The sequence below is a fragment of the Pongo abelii genome, chromosome 10 (assembly GCF_028885655.2).
Source record: "Pongo abelii isolate AG06213 chromosome 10, NHGRI_mPonAbe1-v2.0_pri, whole genome shotgun sequence".
Taxonomy (NCBI): domain Eukaryota; kingdom Metazoa; phylum Chordata; class Mammalia; order Primates; family Hominidae; genus Pongo; species Pongo abelii.
This window is the reverse complement of record NC_071995.2, coordinates 45,641,472-45,654,723: the sequence shown is the minus strand read 5'-3', so window position 1 is coordinate 45,654,723 and position 13,252 is coordinate 45,641,472. Positions and strand designations below refer to the sequence as shown.

General features: G+C 52.5%; 1 protein-coding gene across 1 annotated transcript in view; it reads left to right on the top strand.

Annotated features, from left to right (window-relative positions):
- The first annotated feature begins 7,266 nt into the window (after positions 1–7,266).
- The window catches only part of VDR (vitamin D receptor), a 104,229-nt gene continuing 98,243 nt past the window's right edge, over positions 7,267–13,252 (top strand). The window contains 1 exon segment of the mRNA NM_001133993.1: positions 7,267–7,452. The gene's annotated coding sequence lies outside the window, so the exon portion shown is untranslated.

Sequence of the window (13,252 nt, the reverse complement as noted above, 5' to 3'; positions counted from 1 at the left end):
TATTTGTAGCTTCCTAAACATGCCGGGACTTTGTGCCCTTGCTCCCTCTGTCCTCTTGGTGTGGGATGTTCTTTCCGCCCTGCCCCACCCCATACCCCGTTTCCTGCGCCTGGAGGGATCCTACACAGCTGCTCGAGCCCAGCCCTGACGTGGCTCTGCCATTTCTGCAAATCCATCTCCCACCAACCCCCAGCATGCACACACACGTACACGCATGCGCACCCACACCCTCCTCTGCCCCTCCAGCCCCCTGCTCCGCGTGAGGGCTGCTGTTGGCGCATCTGGCGTGTCTCCTCTCGGCCTCTCCTCTGGCACCTGTGGCTCATCTACTGTATGATGATTGTCTGTTTACCAGGCCATAGGTCCTGTTAGATGAAACTCTGTGAGGGCAGGATGGTGTCCTTGGGGCCTTGAGAAGAGCCTGGCAGAGAGTAGAAGCTCCGTAAATATTTATTGAATGAATTGAACAGAGTTGAGTGAACAGAGAGCACCCTGGGACAGGGACAATTTCAGTCACTTCCACGCCCCATCTCGTGGCATGTGCCTGGCACCCAGTGCATGTGCAGTTAAGAGTGAATGAATAAGGTCAGAGGAAAAGACAGGACAGGTGGGAGGAGAGTGGTGGGAAGGTTGGCCACAGATTCCAGTACAGGTCTGGACACAGCTCTGTTCCTTCCGCCAGGGGGCGTGGGAGGCCTGGGCCGGGCCTCCAGACTCCAGAAATTCCTTCCTTTCTTAAAACCCACAAGAGGATCCAGGCGCGCCTGTCGTCCCAGCTACTTGGCAGGCTGAGGCAGGAGGATGGCTTGAGCCCAGGAGTTCGAGGCTGCAGTGCACTGTGATCGTACCCACGCATAGCCACTGCGTTTCCTGGCCTGGGCAACACAGCAAAACCCCATCTCTGAAAAACAAAACAAAACAAAAAACAAATCCACAAGAGGTTGGAGGTTGCTTCCCTCCACTGAAGGGATCAGGAGGCAGCCAGGATCAAAGGGAAGGAGCCCACCCAAGGCTGGATTACCCAAAACAGTGGGCTGGGGTTTGGCCTGACCTGCTCTTGCCTGGTGGGACAGGAAGGGATCGGGATGCACCTTGGAACAGGTAGATGCTTGCAGTTGGAGGCTATGACTGGAGCTGTCGGTCTAGAGCCGGGAAAGGGCTCATATTTCTTCATCGTCACATCTGAGAGAACTGAGGCCCAGAGATGTCAAACAACCTGGCATCTCAGCCAAGTACAGGCCTGACAGGGAGAGGCGGGGTCTGCCCACACACCCACCAGCCTATCTCCTGAGGCTTCAGGCCACATAGCTCTGTGGCCACTCTACTGGGCCCAACTGTCCAAACAAGACAGCTGGGTGATTTTTGTCTAAATTAGATGCCACCAAATATTTGTATTATAAAGAGTTTTTCAAGTGTTGTAGTTTTGTCTTTCACTCCCCCCATGAACTGATTTGCAAGGGGACCTGGATTAGCGGTGAGAGTGAGAGAATGGAGCAGGTAGGAGGTGCAGGGAGACGATACAGGCCGAGGGTGCTGGAAAGCTGGAGCATGAGTCTGAATTGCTGTTCCACTGTGGCTGAGCCTGGCCTGCCTGGACATCTTCCTCTGGCCAGTGTCCCTTCTGGGCACTGGGCTGCCATGAGGATCGGCTTTTGGGTGGTGCTGTACACCAGCAGCTGACCTCTTGGGTGCTGTCTCTGCTCCTGCTTTAGCGATCTCTGCTGTAGAGCTTCTGTCTCTGCCCCTGAGTATAGGCTCAGAAGCCCCACTATCCTTCCAGAGCCTGCTCTATGTTACTTCCTCCAGGGAGCACTCCTTGATTCTGACCCTCTGCCGGGGACAATCTCTCCTTTCTTTGAGTTCTCATGTTAAATTTTTTATGCTTCTTTCATGGGGCTTTACCTCTCCACTTGCATGACTGTACAAAAGTGGCATAGCATAGCTGCTAAGATGGATTCAGGACAGACTCCCTGGGCCCAGATCCTGACTCCACTGCTTACTAGTTGTACTGTGGTGTGAGAGTCTCTTGGCTGGGTGCAGTGGCTCACGCCTGTAATCCCAGCACTTTGGGAGGCTGATGTGGGCAGGTCATTTGAACCCAGTGTTCAAGACCAGCCTGAACAACATGGTTAAACTCTGCCTGTACAAAAATAAAACATAAGTAAAAATTAGCCAGGCGTGGTGATGTTCGCCTGTAGTCCCAGCTACTTGGGAGGCTGAGGTGGGAGGATTACCTGAACCCAGGAGGTTGAGGCTGCAATGAGCCATGATTATGCCACTGCACTTCAACCTGGGCAACAGAGTGCAACTCTGTCTTTTTTTCTTTTTTTTTTTTAAAGAGCTTCTTACCTTCTGTGTGCCTCAGTTTCCTCCTCTATAAGATGGGAATAATAAGAGTACCTTTCTTACAGGGCTGATGAGGGTTTTTAATGAATTACTACATATAAAGTGCTTAGGTCAGGACCTTGTACATGGCAAACACCCTTTAAGTGCATGCTATGATTGCCACTGGAGTGTTTGTGTCTGTGCCTAACCTCCTTATTAAGCCTGTAACTTCTTGAGAATGGGGTCAGCCCCTTTTACTTAAGGCAATTTGTGTCCCTTACGGTCCTGGCGCAGGGCCTGTTCATAGCCGGTTCTCGCTGATGGTTTGTGGAATGATGATGAGGCCCAGTGCCCTCTCCCTGCATCTGTGTCCCTGCTGCAAACCCCTGCAGAGCAAGCCTGTCTCCGCGGCTCAGGCCCTTCCTCCCACAGCCTGAGCCCCAGCAATTTTCCCTGGCAGCTCCCACGTTCTGGACTAACTTTAGGGTTGGTTTCCAGCTGTGGTTGGATTTTTCTGTTTGAAAAATATTTTAAGCAGCTGGTGGGGAAGGGGTGGAGAGGTGGGAAAAGAATAATAAATAAACTTGTGAAAGGAAGATTGTCTAAACAGCTAGGAGCTGCCACTGCCAACAGCTTGGTCTCTGGGCCATGCCAAGGACTGGGGAGCTATCAGGTGGTTGGCGGTGGGGACGAGACACTGTGCTGGCTTTGCAGGCCAAGGAGAAAGACTCTCTGCCCCTCACAAGCACTTCTCACGCTTCCTTTCACATTATGCCCTGCGTGAGTTTCCAGGATGCAAGAACTACACGTGGAGAAAGCTAGTTCTGCCGCAGGCGGGATTGAAGTTAGACACTGAAAAGAACTTCTTAGTGTCAGAGCCCATCCCTATAATCCACCTTTATTTCCCCTAAGACCTTGTTTTTCTCCAGAACTCAACTCCTTTTCAGCTCTGGTTATGTAACGCCTCGGCCACTCCCACCTGCCTCCAATGCGCCCCATTCACCTAACAGCACACTTCCCTTTTGCCCTTCCACGGCCCCGTCCTCCAGCGCCCTGGTTTCATCAGCTTCTTCTTTCCTTTCAGCCCGGCTCTACCACCGAGGCCCTCGGGCTTCTTTCTTCACCTCAGCCACCTCCCTCGGTGGGGGCGGGGAGACCTCCTGGACAGAGCGGGCCGTGGCGCAGGTGGACAGCCAGGCCTAGAGGCCCAGGGTCACCCCACACGCAGTCGGAGGAAAGGCTCATGCTGCCCTTGTGCAGTCTGGGGACTGTGAAGACAGAGACCCACAGAAAATCAGTGATGGGAGAGAAACTAAATCAGAGTCAAACAGAAGCTGAGTCAGAGGGACAGGGAGCGAGTCAGATGTGGAGGGAGGGCACTGATGACCACTGGGCAACTCCCTGGCCAAGCCCTCATGGACATTCCTGTGGCCTCCGATGGCAGGGTGGGCTCAGCCCTGAGGGCTGCCCGATGCCCGGGGTCCAGGGCTTGGGTGGGCAGGAGGCCCCGCCTCTGTCCTGGCTTCTGAGAGCTCCCTCCACCTTCACCTTGGGAGATTGCCAAGTCAGTGCGCTGATGAAAGGGCGTGATGGCTGTGCTCAGTGTCAGAGTGTTCCTCAAAGTCTAGGGGAACCCATAGCAGGGGAGGAAGGGCTGGGGATGTTGGGGGTTTGGGGGACTGGGGAAGGCAGGGGTCCTTGTCTGGGGCCAGCAAGGTGGGGTGCCCAGGCCCAAGGAAGGGGCTGTGTTGAAGAGTAGGGGCAGTGGGTAGGTGTGGAAAGGGGCCTGTCTGGGGTCAAGGGAGCTTTGCAGGGGTCAGGACCACCCCGGGCAGGAATTCAAGAGTGGGGAGATGTGCCCGCTGTCCTCAGCAGTCTGCAGGGGAGAGAGACCACGGGAGGGAGGGCTGTTTGGAGTGGACTGACAGCCTCCCAGAAAGTCGTCTGCTCTCCTGGGCACCCCCCAGCAAGGAAAACGACATTGGTCTGAATTTATAACCGGAATCTCTACTCATGAGCTGATCCTTGCCATCCAGCAAACTCAGCCACAGCCCTACCACTCTCTACCTGCTTTCAATTCCCTGGGAAACCAGGCGAAATTTAGAGTCCCAGAGGTTCCTCTGAGGGTATGAAGATGGGAATTTGCACTTCCTAGTACTACTTTTACATTTATACTGAGCAGGAAAATGTCCAAAGTATTTAATTTTTCTTTTCTCATTGTGAAACATAACATACGTATATTAAATATATATGTACGGATTAATAAATAATTATAAATCAAACACCTAGGTTTCCACTGCCTAGGTCAAGACATAGAGTACTGCTAGCACTCTAGAAGCCCTGTGTTCTTCCCTGATCACAAACCCTGCCCCACCCTGAGGGAACTGGGATCCTGATGTTTGTGTCATCATTTCCTTGTTTGTCTTCCAAAGACTATAGAATTTCTCAGATATTATCATCTTTGAGTTTCACAATCACCTTATTATTCCCATTTTACTGATGAGGAAACTGAGGCTCAGGAAGGTTAAATAACTAGTCCAACACTAGAGAAGAAATAAGTGGCAGAACCAGGATCATGTTTTGGATTGGCTGGGTGTTTCCCGGGGTGTTCCTTGGTCAAACTAGAATCCACAGGAAACTCTGGGACAGCCCAGCATTGTAGATAGCACCCCAGTGCCCTAGAGAAGAGGGAGGGCATCTTCACAGCCAGGAGGGGTGCTGCTCACCAGGAATTGTTGACTCTCCTGGCTTTATCAATAGGATCCTGGTTTCTGAGTACCTGGCAAGAAATGGCAAGGCTCCCAGGGAGATGAGTTGGAGGCTGGGGAAGCAAGAGGAGCTGAGCTGACCTGAGATAGGATCAGTGACTTGAGAGAGCCTTGGGCCCTTCCTGACACATGCCAAGGGAACCCAGGATTGTGGGTATGTGCCTGAGCCAAGCGCTACCCAAGTTTTGCCAGATTCACCAGGTGTGCCCTCCTTGGTGGGCCAGGTGTGCTCGGTGTGTGTGTGTGTGCCTGTGTGGGTGTGCATGTGTGTGTGGATGTGGGAGGTGTGCCTGTGTGTGCGCATGTGTGTGTGTGTGTGTATGTGTGTGCATGTGTGCGCATATGTGCGTGTGTGTGCATGTGGGTGTGAATGTGTGTGTGCGTGTGTGTTCATGTGTGTGTGTGCATGTGTACCTGGCATGTCCACATCTATCCACAGACTTGGATTGTTCTGAACCCTTTTCTCTGCCCTCACCTTTTTTCTTTATTATAAGATTGTACATGCTTATTATAAAAATTCATATACAAATGTCTAAATTATCTTAGATATAATTTCTTTTAACTATTCCATATTTATCTTTTTATACTTCTTTCAAGTACATTCAAATATATAGTTATTTACATGATTTAGATACACATATCCAAATGTAGTAGTATTAGGTTTATTTTTAACAAAATGGTATCAGAATCTATATATCATTTTTCACCTTTTTTTCCCACTTAATAAACCTTGGTCATTTTCTCTGCCAGTATCAATGGGTTTATGTCACTTTCAACAGCTGAAGAGTACTCCATTAAACAGATGTATCATCATCTGTTTAGCAGGGTGAACTCATCACTCTGTGCCTAGCTCCCCTAGAGGCTGCGAGAGTAGGGTGCCAGAGGGATGGGGTGAGGACAAGGAGACTAGTCAATGTCAGCCATACCCTGGGAAGCAGCCCAGTCTCAGCTGCCCTTTGACATCTTGCAAATGGATTCCAGAACTCTGCTCCTTCACCACCTCTACAACCCCACCCACCCCCAAGTCCATACCTCCTTCTCCAGTCCTCTGTCTGCTGTCCCCCTGCCCTTCTCCCTCTGACCCTTGACCTCTGTATAGTGCTGCGGGTTTGGGGGTCTCCCGGGTGGGCTCCCTGCTTCCCAGCTCCTGGCCTCTGAGGCTGGCTGATCTCCCAGAACTGGGAGGAACTGGGGCTTGAGGGACCCTGAGTTCAGGAGGCTCTGCCGAGACAGCCTGGCCTGGCCAAGACAGCCACCCAGGCCGACCCAGGGGAGGCGCCATGCTAATGGAGAGGCTGGCACACACTGCCCATGCCCAGATGGCAGTTTCCTGCTTCCCAGAGGGCATGGGGAATGGGGACTGTGCCAGGTAGGCATGGTGCCCCCGCCCCTGCACCAATGTCATGGAAAATGCGAAGCCTTGATCTTTGTTCTTGATTGTTCCTCCGACTTTTACAACTGGAAACTGGCGGTGTCTTTGTTCCCATCGGCTTAGGAAGGAGATGTTGAGGGCTGGGGACAGGAAGCAGCTGAGTCAGCAGCTGGAGGTGTTGAACCGGTTGCTTCCTCAGATCAACCATGACCCCTTCTCTCTCACTCACATGCACTCAGTTTACCCATCAACGGACCGTACTTTAACAGCACCAGTGGGAGTGGGGATGGGAACAGCCTTCACCATCATCCCTGGGCAAGCCATCTCCCCTTGCCCAGGATGGACGGCCGGGCTGTCCACAGCCATGACCCCCCTGCTCCAGATACCTCTGGTTCCTCTAATACCCATGGTGGCAAGCAGTTCGCAGCCCGCCTCCTTCCTCAGGGCAGGTCCGGTGTGTCTGTTTACCTCAGGATCCAATTAGAAATTGATGGTAGGGAAACCACTTTGCCAGGTGGCTCCCTCCTGCTGTGTGGGGCCCAGCCTTCTGGTGCCCCCCTGCTCCCTCATGGCCAGAGTTCATGGAAACTTCTCAGGTCACTGACTCTCACCTTCCTTTCCTCCTCAGGAGGGCGGGCCCAGCCCCGCTCCCTGCAGCCTGGCCCCTCCGTTCCCTGAAGGCCCTGCTGTCCTGGCGCAGTGGGGAGGAGGGTAGGCCTGGGGGCTGGACAGCAGCAGGGCCGGGGTGGTCTAAGCAAGGGGAGACACGCCTCTGCTTCCTGCGACCTTGGCGGTGAGCCTGGGGACAGGGGTGAGGCCAGAGACGGACGGACGCAGGGGCCCGGCCCAAGGCGAGGGAGAACAGCGGCTCTGAGGCAGAAAGGAAGAGGGCGGTGTGTTCACCCGCAGCCCAATCCATCACTCAGCAACTCCTAGAGGCTGGTAGAAAGTTCCTCCGAGGAGCCTGCCATCCAGTCGTGCGTGCAGGTGTGTGGAGGTGAGCAAGTGTGGGGGGTGCGCAGGTGTGAGGGGGTGAGCAGGTGTGCGGGGTGCGCAGGTGTGTGTGGGTGAGCAGGTGTATGGGGGTGCGCAGGTGTGTAGGGGTGCGCAGGTGTGTGTGGGTGCGAAAGTGTGTGGGGGTGCGCAGGTGTGAGGGGGTGCGTAGGTGTGTGTGGGTGCACAGGTGTATGGGGGTGCGCAGGTGTGTAGGGGCGAACAGGTGTATGGGGTGCGCGGGTGTGAGGGGGTGCGCAAGTGTGTGGGGGTGCGCAGGTGTGTGGGGTGCACAGATGTGTGGGGTGCTCAGGTACGCAGTTGTGTGGGGTACGCAGGTGTGTAGCCCGCGCTTTGGGGCCGCAGGAGAGGGAGGTCTGAGAGAGGCTGGCAGTCAAGGCTGCCCCCTCCAGGCGGGAGGGGTGTGGGAGGGGAGCTGGGACCCGCAGCTGGCGCGGTCAGAGAAGGGTGGACGGTGGGCGGAGGGAGGCAGGGCAGCGGCCTTGCTGGATCCCGTGCGCAGGACTTCTCTGCTCGCCGGGGCTGCGAGGCTCGCTTCTGTCTGTGTGTCTGTCTGTCTGTCTGTCCGTCCGGGTGGTGCGCCAGGCTGCAGTCGGAGCAGGCAGTGGCGGTGGGTAGAGGAAATGGGACTTTGCCGGTCTGAGGCTGAGCGCCTGACCTTTTCTTGGCGATGCTCTGCCTCCCAGGAACCATCGCTCCTGGCTGTGGCCAAGCAGGACTGGGAAGAGCCCCCGTGACCCTGCAGGTCAGGCCGCTGCACCCCCTACATCCGATCCACCTCGCTGCCCAAGCGGAACAGGTTATTTTTGTTCCTTCAGATTTTGCCAGTGCCTTTGCACCCCCCTCCGGGAGTTACTCAGTTACCAGTGTTGGTTTTCTATTTCCAGAGCAAAGGCAGGTCCTCCCCTCCGCGGCTTTCTCCACCCGAGCGGGGGCTGGGCCTCTGCCTTCCATCCAAGCCTGGGTCCAGGTCCCACGGCCGCATCTCCCTCGCCTTTGTGGAGGAAGACGGGGGCACCTGAGGGAGAGGGTGCCTCAGCTGTCTTTCATATCTTCCCCTGACCCCTAACCCTACCCTGCTTTCTCCTGGACCATTCCCATCAGCATGCTCTACCTCTCTTCTCCAAAAGTATCCCTCTCCAGGATCCGTCTTTGCCAGTCCATCGCGCTGACCCTTCCACAGCCGCCTCCTCACAAGAGCAGGGCCACTTGCTGCCTCCACTTCCTCCCCCAGCCCCAGCCACTGCTTCACTGCAGCTGTTCATATGAAACTCGGCCTGAGGAGAGCTTCTGTGCCTCCCACGTCCTCTCCCAGCAGCCCGGACTCAGCTGACTCCCCTCCGGAGGCCCTCTCTTCTCCCTTCTGCTTCCCCATGCGGCGTTGTCCTTCTGGTTCCTTCTTGCCTTGTCCGTGATTCCTTCTTGCCTTGTCTGTGATTCCTTCTCAGGCCTCTTGGCAGGTTTCTCTTCAAAGTGACTGGAAAGCTAGTGCCGCGTGGACTTGGTCCTGCCATCCCCTCTGCTGTGTTTCTGTGGTTTAGACACCATCTGTATGGTGGCAAACCCCATTCTTCCTCTGAGTTCTGACCCCCAGAAGCAGTTCCCTTGGACACTTCTGTTGGAGGCCTCGCGGACATTTCAACTTAATGCATCCAGATGACAACCTTGATTTCCCCCTGTCACCCCCAATCTAGCCTGCCTCACCTTTATCTTTCTAGTTGCTGAAGACTGCGGTCTTCGGCGCTGCCTTACCTTTCACATCCAATATACCGTCCAGTCCACCAGATCCCACACAAAATGCACTTGCTTTTCCATCATTCTTCTCAATGGCCACCATGGCCCTGGTTTTTCTAAGCCACCGTCCTCTCTTACCTGGACTCCACAGTGGCCTCATGACTGGCCTGCCTGCTGCCAACCCTCACCTCCTCCATTTCCATCTCCAGGAAGTATGAAGAATTGTCTTTTTGAGAGGATCACGTGAGGCCAGGACTTTGAGACCAGCCTGGGCAACATAGCTTGACCTCACCTATTAAAAAAAAAAAAAATCAGCCAGGTGTGGTGGCATGCACCTGTCATCTCAGCTACTCAGGAGGCTGAGGTGGGTGGATCACTTAAGCCTGGGAGGTCCAGGCTGCAGTGAGCTGAGATTGCACCACTGCAATCCAGCCTGGGTGACAGAGTAAGACCCTCTGTCTCAAACAAACAAACAAACAAACAACCAGAACTGTCTTTTAATAGCATTCAGTTCATGATATCTTTTCTCCTGAAGCTTTCAGTGTGCCCATGCATGTGTGCTGTGTGTGTGCATATGCGCACATGCATGTGTGTGTGTGTTTGGAATGTTACCATAGCCTGTGAGGCCCTGAGTAATTCCGCACTTTTCCCATTTTCCCAGCCTTATCTCATACCCCTTATCCTTGGCCAGGTGCTTAAGTCTTTCAGCTCCCACTAGTCAAACTTCTTTTCCTACCATAGGGCCTAGAAACCCATCCTCCCCCAGCGTGTGCGTGCATGCATACACACACACACACACACACACACACACACACACTGAGCTGGCCCCATTTTCATTCTTCACATCCACCTGAGTGTTGTCTCTGCAGAGTTTTCCTTACTGCCCTGTCCAAACCAGCCCTCCTCTTCTAATTTCTATTTCAGTCCTCTATTTAATTTCTTTTCATAATAGCATGGATTGTACTTTGTAATAATTTTATTTATTTGTTTCTTCACCTTCACCTTTGCTGTTCACTCCAGAATGTAAACTCCACAGGACAGGGGCTACGTCTGATGTTTCCATCATTGTAACCCCAATGCTTAGCAGACGGCTTGGCACTTGGTAGATGTGCAATAAAAATGTGTTGGATGAGTGAATGAATAAATGAATGAATGATCCCAGTTGCTAAGGTCATTTAGGTTCCGGTGGGACTGGAAGACAGGTATGGAGGAATGGAAGACCATGGTTGGTAGAAAGGCACTACCTAGGTAGGCTTTCCAGACTTCGCAAATAAAACTACAAGATGCCCAGTTAAATTTGAATATCAGATAAACAATAGTTTCTTTTAGTATAGGCACATCTGACATTCAAATTTAATTGGGTATCCTATATTTTATCTGGACTAGGTGAGTGAGGACGGTGTGGCGGGAGGGGGTCCAGGCCTGATGGAGTAATGGGACCCAGGGAGTGTGCAGAGCCTTGGGTTCAGGTGGAGCAGTTATGGAACCTAATCTTAGGCAAGAGCAGGGCACGTCATCACAGCGCACCCGTATGGGACACTCCCAGGGTGATCCTTGGCCCAAGAAAGAAACGAGGCAAAGAGGAAGTGCTGAGAGACACTGAGAGCTGGGTGGGGCTTGGGGGAGGTGGGTCCTGGGGTGGGGATGGGGACTGAGATCCTTGCCCTTTGAAGGTGACAGACAGAACCTGTCAGATGCGTCCTTCTCCATGACCTTCTGACTTGCCAAATTTAGCTCAACACATGCTTATTGGATACCATAGAATGAACTGCGCACTGTGCCAGGTACTGAGGGCACAGAGATAAGTGAGACTTATCCCTGCCCTCAAGTGCTCAGTGCTTGAGCACTGGACAACATGATGTGGCCCTGGAGGAAGCCAGACCAGTTCCACTGTCCCCCAGACCAAAGTCGGGTACCCTCCATTACATCCTAAAACAACCCCACAAAGTAGTCATTATTACTGCCATTCCCTAAACAAGGAAATGGGTGCTCAGGTGATTCTGCAACTTAGCAAAGGTTACACAGGAAGTCAGGGATAGAGCTGGGATGCAGTCTCCATTTCTCGTTCCTTGAAGAACTCATCCCAGTTGGAGGGGCACGGTTGTTCAAGCCAGGTCAGGATCTAGTGGGGCTGGAGAAGGTAAGTAGAGAGAGGATTCTCTTGGGCTTGGCAGTGCTGCCCTGCAACAAGGGCAGAGCACAGGCTTCAAGGGCCTCTTTATGCCGGGGCCCAGTGGGGCTGCCTGGACACGCAATAGGGAAGGCCATTAGCACACGTCCACTGGCGTCCTGGTCTTGCCTGCATCTCCCTGTGACATGTGTGACATTGAACATATTGTCTACAGCCCTCACTCCTCTGGAGGCTCTAAACCCTGAGGAACATAAGCAGTGTGAGAGAAGGAGCTGGTGAAATGCTAACCCCAGCAGGTACAGTGGCTTGCACTTGTAATCCCAGCATTTTGAGAGGTCGAGGCAGGAGAATCATTTAATCCCAGGAGTTTGAGACCAGCCTGGGCAATGGAAGGAGACCCTGTCTCAACAAAACATAAAAAAAAAAAAATAGCCAAGCATGTTGGGGAGTGCTGCCTGTAGTCCCAGTTATTTGGGAGGGTAAGGCAGGAGGATTTCTTGAGCCCAGCTGGTTGAGACTGCAGTGAGTCGTTATTGTGCCACTCCACTCCTACCTGGGTGACAGAGCAAGAATCTGTCTCTAAATAAATAAATAAATAAATAAGAAATCCTAACCACATCCTGTTTCCCCAACCCTCAAGAAGCCATTCCTTCTAACTCTGGGGATGTAGCTGGGCTCATGTTCCTTTGCTTGGAAATCTCTTAAACTAGGTTTCGCTTTTAGAGCTCATCCTTGCCCTCCTTCTCCCTCCAGGAAGGCCAGGACCTGGCTCCATTTTTACAGGTGGGCTATCTTGGGCCTCAGAGATCTCTGGGGATGGGGAGGCTATATAGCTCATCTTGCTCCCCCTCCCCACGGTCTTTCATGCCCAAGAAGTAGAAGCTCCTACCTAACTTTGTCCCTCCCAGTGGCATGTGTGGCAAATCACTGTAGCCCAGGTCTCTGAGAATCAAGATGACCTTGGAACTTGCTGTTCAATGGATTCTTTTTCTGTCTTTCCAGTTCCCCATGGCTCTATCTCTTTATTTTCCTTTGCATCATCTCTATGTCATTTCACAATTCATTAATTAATTTTCAAGCAGATGGAGTCTGGGTATAGGGAATCCCCTCCTTGGGGCCCTCATAAGACTGACATGTGGGATTTGCTAGCTCTGGATCCAACACCTAACGAGTGAGTCTAAACATCTACTTTGTGCCTTTTCCCAATAACATTTGATCTAATTCTTAGGGCTGTCCCTGCATGTGCACACACACAGTCACACATACACATACTTGTACATACATATGCTCTCACCCATGCTTGCACACGCATTCACATGTACACACTAGCACAAGGACTGCTGTCTATAACACAAGGTGTTGGTGTGTTGGTGTGTTGGGAAAGGGGCCTCTGTCACTGACAGGGAAAATTCTTCCTCAAGAACTTTGTTGAACAAACACCATGATGGGCCACTTGGGTTGTGGAAGGCAGTCCACGCATGGAGTGGGCTTTGACTGAGACAGAGATAACCAACATAGGAATTTGTGGGTGAGGGTTGGTTAGTTTAGAAGGAGACTGGATGAGGAAGGAGCCGCAACATGGTAGGAGGCTTGAGTCCAAGTAGAAGACAATTCCCCACGGTGGGAATATGTGGAAAGGAAAGAACTGAAAGACTTTTAAGGACAAAGATTCTAATGATCAACATTACTACTGATTCTGTTATGCAGCAAAGAACTGCCCCTCAGTTACTTTCAGCTCTACAGTAGTCCACACACAGTAGACACTGCCTGGCCTTTGTGGTAACATCTTAGAGAAATTAAGAAATATGGGCTGAATTACATGTTTGAATCAATGGAAGTGGAGGTGGAAATGTCCACAAGAGGCAAGACGTTAAAAAAAGAGATAAAATTCCATAGAAGCAGGAACTT